This window comes from Populus euphratica, unplaced genomic scaffold (assembly GCF_000495115.2).
Source record: "Populus euphratica unplaced genomic scaffold, PopEup_1.0 scaffold510.1, whole genome shotgun sequence".
NCBI lineage: Eukaryota > Viridiplantae > Streptophyta > Magnoliopsida > Malpighiales > Salicaceae > Populus > Populus euphratica.
Window position 1 is genome coordinate 36,174 of NW_011500227.1, and position 6,889 is coordinate 43,062.

Here is a 6,889-nt window from a genome sequence, read left to right on the forward strand (position 1 = left end):
ACCGATCTTCTAGAAAGGATGGCTGCCATTGCCATTGTCAAAGAAGGTTGCTAGGTGCAGCCACCATTGTTGAAGATGAACTGGAGTTAGTGGCCACCATTATTGACAAAAAAACAAGAAGAGTTGCCATGAATGCCTATAAATAGAGGCATACGTGAAAGAGCAAAATGAGAGAGAGGTAGTAGAGCCAAAGAAGTGAGAAATGTAAGAGAGAGTGTATTGCCAAGGGCACCAAGCAATAGCTGCCATTATAGCACTGTAAAGAGAGAAAAGAGTGAGGTTAGAGAGAGTGTGTTGCCAAGGGCAGCAAGCAATAGCTACCATTATAGCACTGCAAAGAGAGAAAAGAATGAGGTTAAGAGTTACAAGAATGGATGATTCCTCCTCCTCTATTGTTGTAAATCTTGTTCTCTCTCTATATAATAAAATGACTTCTCTCATGGATGTAGATGGTTTACCGAACCACGTTAAAAATTGTGTCAGTATGCTTGGTCTTCAATGGGCAAATATCAGTACATCACAGGTCGGATTTTCGTATAATTTATGCTTATTTCTTGTACTGAAATGAGGAGGATTTTTTCTGCAGTTAAACAAGAAGCCACCAATACCAAAATTCTTTGAAGCGCTTCTTGATTGGCTATACTAACTCATACAACTAGCCAGGTTTTAGACACCTTTCCTGCTGCAAAACTAATGATGTACTCGATCTCATCTGCAACTTCTTTCATTGAAGGTCGATTCTGCCTCTTGTCATCCAAACAGGCTGCTGCCAGGGATCCCAATGCTTCCATTGTTTCCAGTTCCAGCTTGCTAGCACCTTCCTTAAGCACCGGATCAATGACTTCCATCAGTTTATCTTCCTCAATCACGTTCTTTATATACACCACCAAGTTCACATTTTCTTCTTCTCGGTTAAAATCAATAGCCTTCTTTGAGGTCAATACCTCCAGTAGAACAACTCCAAAACTATAAACATTACTTTTATCAGTAAGCTGTAAGTTACGGTAATATTCTGGGTCAAGATAACCAAGGGTCCCCTGAGCACAAGTGAAGATATGGCTATCATTGTTTTCACTTGCCTCCACCAGCCTAGAAAGCCCGAAGTCAGAAACTTTGGCATTGAGTCTTTCATCAAGTAAAATGTTGCTGGACTTCACATCACGATGGTAAATGGGAGGCACGGCTGCAGAGTGAAGATAGGTTAGACCTTCTGCAGTTTGATATGCAATTTGGAGCCTTCGTTGCCAGTTGAGTGAAGTCCACTTGCCAGAATGGTGACAATGAAGGTGATCAAAGAGGGTTCCATTAGGGATATACTCATAAATCATGATAGGTTGCTCAAGCTCGACACAACAACCCAGGAGTCTTACAAGGCTTCTGTGATTGAGCTGGCAAAGAATTCGAACCTCGTTAATAACTTGATCGATGCCTTTGGTGTTTCCAAGCTTGGCTCGCTTGATAGCTGTTACATTTCCATCATCAAGAGTGCCCTTGAAGACCTCACCAAAGCCACCTGCACCGATGGGGTTGTCTTTGGAGAAATTGCTGGTTGTTTTTGTTATCTCCTTTCCTATAAAGATTCTGACTGATTTTCCACCATGTTTGGCATTTAACATCTCTTTTCGCTCTTCTATAAAATTCCTTTGTGCTCTTTTTGACCGATTTTGCTTCTTGAGGAATAGACCACCACCAAGGACCATGACTAGGATTGCAACCGCTCCAAAGGCTGCACCTGAATTGATTTAAAAGACGAGCCAATCAACCAACGAAGAAAATGTCATTGCTGTTACTTATTCATCTAAATGAAAAGAAGTCATTGTTGTTATTTGATATATTTACACAATTATATGAAATATTCAACTACTCTATGAGATAATGCACGTATTTGACATGGAAACACTATGGAGCAAAACTGCAAAAGCAAAAACTTGATTTGGAGGTTGTGCGTGCAGCTTAATTCTGAATTTTTTTTTTTTTAAAGAAAAGCAATATCATTACTCACTTAATGGGAGCTATAACGTACCTGCAAAGACCCCTGTCTTTTTTTTTTTTTTTTAAAGAAAACCAATATCAGTACTCACTTAATGGGAGCTATAACGTACCTGCAAAGACCACTGTCTTTTTTTTTTTTTTGGCAAACTTTTCTAGGAAGACACTTCAAATCTACGAAAGGAGAAGATTATAAATGTTAAGAGTGAGATTGACTGGAAAACACCGTTTAGGTTTTGAAGAAAAAGAAAAACAAGAACGGTCAGAAAATTTAAAGGTTAAACTCACTTTAACACAATCCGTTGATGGGGTCCCATTTAACCCAGCATCACAGAAGCACCTTTTCTGTCCTAAGATGATCGGATCAGGCAGACATTTTGAGTACAATAAGTCCTTGCAGTCTACTGGGATATTGCAAATTGGCTCCTTTGGCAACGCCCATTCGATCTCCACACCAGGCTCAGGCCATTTCTTGATCATTCCCACCTTCTTAACATCCAAGTTCACAAAGCTCTGATATGCTGCATACCCTCCATCATAGACCTTAATCATATGTGCACTCAGTAAGCCAGTACTAGTCTTGAATGTACAACACAATGGTGCACTAGCAGAGGCTGCAGCGTTCCCTTGAATATCGTTATGACAAATGCTACCAGTTGCACAATCTATGAGTGGTTTCAATTACAAAATTTCATTTTTACAATTAAGCAACAAGATTGTGTTACTATTAGTGATGCTAAAGGGAAGATTTTGATTGAGCTGGATTCCTTGGCTATGAAAATCACTCGAGATGCAAGTCTTATTTGCTAGGCTTGCAGGTCTAATAACTATCCGTCGGAGTACCGGGTTAATGGATGCGATCAAGTAGGATGATTCATTTAGAGCATCGAACCATAATTTTCCAAAAGAACACCTGAGCTTGTACTTTTGGTTGCCACAATCTGGCCCAGTGCTTAGTGGAAATGGCACCTGTGTAAGGACACAATTCCCACAATGCTGCAGGGCTGTGGCACTCCAGGAACATGATAAGTGTAACTATAACAATCAACATTGATAGGATGCTCTTCTCCATGGACAAGCCTTGGTCTATAGATGCAGAAAGCACCATAGGGAGGCAAAGCCTGATAATAAACTATGGTACACACTCCTACTACATGTTTCGATATTCTAATATACTGAATAGGACTTGTGATAGTGTAAAGATACAACCGGTCAAGCTAGTCCTCTTTCCTGATTGGATACGAGGGATGGACAATTTTGTCTTTCAATTAATTAAGACCCAAGAGTGACGTTATTCGAAATGTGCAAAACAGGGGACATCTGTCCAAGTTCTTGCGGTGGACAATGCTAGTTGAGGTTTTCTCAAAATGGGTAGCATTTTCTTAGGAAGACATGTAATTAGTTCAATCTTTTAGAAACGAAAAAGATGATTGTCGTGCTTGAGGATCACTCCCCTGTTAAAGAAGGAGGCACATGCCGATTCCCACCTCAAAGCTCATATATATGCATGTAACTCATGGAAATTTACAGTGAGCCTGTATTGGCTTGTGTCGAAATCATGAGTGGAATTAATCTTGAACGGTTCTCAATCAGTAATCTTGTTTCAACATCGGCGGAATAAATTGCGTTTGATATTCAAATGTTAGTACGTACTTTGCATGAGTGCTCATGGTTTCGAGATCCAAAGTAATTAAACTAATCTTGTTTATCATCCCAGGGCGCTGTTCCCTAACCAACAATTCCAAAGTGAGCAAATTTCATTGGTTTCACTTCATACTGGTTCCTTTCTCAATGGCAGTTGATGCGTCAACAGTACGAAAAAGCTTCCTATCCTGTTGGAAAGGACAGTGATCTAACATAAATTTGGTCCCAAGGAAGACAGCAGCCATGTGTGTCCTGATCATTGCGCCTCGAAGGACTTCAAGGTCGGATAGCGGCCAAGTAATAATAACTCCTGCATCCTGCTAATAATATCAGCTTTCCACATTTCTTGCTAAGGGAAATACTAACTGGAGGCTCCTCTCGTGCGATTTCAATCTGAATCTGACAATCTTCTTAAAACAATTTTCAAATCAAGAAGATGAATGCCGTTCACATAGAAACCCAGGAATTCAAATTGCAGAAAATGCTTGTACATTGAGACTTGAGAGTGATAGTTTCTGAACTAGAAGGAGAGTTCAGAATTCAGCCAGGCTTTTGGCTCCCCAAAAAGGAAGGATCCACTATCCAAAAGTAAGCAAAAAGTCTTCAAAATCTTAAATTAAATGTTCAAAACATCACTTCTCTGTCTCTTTTTAATTCCCGCAGATGGGATCTTACTAAAATTTGAGTAACCAAGTTTTTATTTTGTCTTCTTTCAGGTTTCACCATATATTGATATTCCATCCAAGAAGGTTATGGACTCGATAGGAGGATATCTTTCGCATATCAACCAAATCCCCACTCTTGTGTGCAAATCTTTTCTGGAACTTAAAAATTAATCTACCTGGATGATTCATCGCGCATCCACACTTTTGCTAAAACTGATAGAAATGCTCTTATGATTTTGAGTTTGTCCTTTGATGACTATTAGGGTCACGAAAAATTATTGAAATTAATTCTAAATTCTGAATTCAAATAATCATTTTAGTTCCTCAATCTAAGTAAAAGCGTGTAAATCATTAACGATACTATTATTTTTAAGATATTATTTAGAATTGAGTTCCAGACAATATTTTATGAAAATTTAAATTATTTATTTAAATTTATTTTTTTTATAATTTTAGATCGTTATGATATACTAATATCAAAAATAACTTTTTAAAATTAAAAAATATATTATTTTAATAGTATTTTAAATGATAAAATATTTTAAAAAATAACAGAAACACCCTTACATCTCTATAATCAACCCTCTATTAATATATATATATATATATATATATATATATATATATATATATTTTAATAATAAAAGTTTGAATTAAAGTTTGGTGTGGTGATGATATTTGGAAGAATTCTATGATGTTTTATATTTAATGTTTTTCTTGTATTGTTTCTATCTACATTAATTGGTATAAGAGCCTAAATATTCATGATGGATAGTTAATGGTATGTTATTGAATAACTATAGCTAGAAGAGATGATCGCAAAATAGGATGTGTTTATGTAGAAAGAGACAAGGTGTTTCCTCTTAAGAAGGAGACATTCTGAAACTACTAATAAAAAAACATTCAAAAATAAATTGTAAAATTGACATATCAGTTATTGATGATAAAATTATAAAGCTACATTAAAGAATTATCTTGTTGATTGACAAAGATAAAAAAGATAAAATTAAAGGATTGAGAGGAGATTGATTACATATTCATGAGTAGTTTTGAGAATCATTTCAAAGACAAGAATAAAGGAGGCAACTTTTTGATCGAAATGAGTATCATGAAGATTTTGATGATTTTATTTATTACAAAATATATATTAATTGATTTCTCTGCCAATTTATTTTGATAATGATGATGATGATATATGTTGATAATGATAATATAAATAATGACAATAATAGTAGTGATGATGTCATCCATAGTAGATTATTTTTGGTGATCTTATTTATAATAGGATAGATATAAATTAATATTCTTCACCAATTTATTATATTTATTTTGATAATGATGATTATATATCTTGTTAATGATAACATAAACAATGACAATAATAGTTGTGATGATGTCATTTATAGTGCTCTCACTTGATAAATTAAAGGTTTGCGAGGAGATTATGAAAGGTGCTCAACCATTATTTTTTATTAGGCTATATTGATTTTTTTTATTACAAGCTTGCTATTATCACAAATATAGGTTTGTTTTGGAATTATATGGATACAACATATGTTGATGAAACAAGTTTAAGGTTTTCAATTCATTACTTTAAAAGTTAATAGAAGAGAAATAATTTTTCAATTATTATTTCTTATACAGATTTTAACATGAAGGGAATGAAGTTGATATCTCAAATTATTATATACCTGGAGTGAATAAGGAAAAGGAGTTCGAATTCAAGAACAAGTTCTTTCTAACCCATAACGACCATTACAAAAAGATTTTGAAGGGAGATATTTGTTTCCTTAATTGTTTTTATTTCTATTTAGTTTTAAAAAAATATTTTCATTTATTGTGTTTTTATTCTTACTATTTAGTTTTGGAATTTTATTTTTCTTATATTTTTTTTTTCAGTTTAAGAAATTCTTTTCATTCCGTTTAGGCTTAAGAATAGTATAAATAAGATTGTTTAGTTTGTATTTTAAGAGACTATTTAAAAGGAAAATATTCAACAATAAAATCTTGGATTAAAGTTTCGGTATGATAATCCTATTCAAGAAAATTATGTGTTGTCTTGTGCTTGATATATTTCTTTTATTGTTGTCAACATCATTATCATCATCATCGATAAGTTCTTTCAAATATTTTCTTAACATTAAAAAAATAAAATAAACTTGATTAATATTTCACTATAGACTGTCTTATAGTTCATTCTGGACTTACACAGTAAAATTATTATTTTACCTTTCATAAATTTAAATCTTATTGCATAATTCCAGGGGTAATTTTTTTTTTTCCATGAGACACATTTATTATTATAAGATTCAATGGGGGTAAAATAATTTTTTTAAATTTTTTTTTGCCTAGCAAACTTTCTGAAATATCCTTAAAACCTGAATTTTTTTAGTTGTATGAGGAGAGCCATTTTTTATTTTTTGTCCTTTCTAGCATAGTGTAATTACTAAAAATATTCTTATAAACAAAAAAAAATATAGCTAATATTAAGAGGCTATTTGGTATTTTTTTATGATTGTTTTTGTTAATACTATATGGGTATTATATGGGTCGAGGACATTTAAGTATTTCTATAAATTAAAATTTAAAAA

At 33.8% G+C, this 6,889-nt stretch overlaps 1 pseudogene; it reads right to left on the minus strand.

Moving 5' to 3' along the window:
• Positions 1-605: 605 nt before the first annotated feature.
• On the minus strand, positions 606-3,061 carry LOC105112386 (wall-associated receptor kinase-like 20; annotated as a pseudogene).
• Between the last annotated feature and the right edge of the window lie 3,828 nt (positions 3,062-6,889).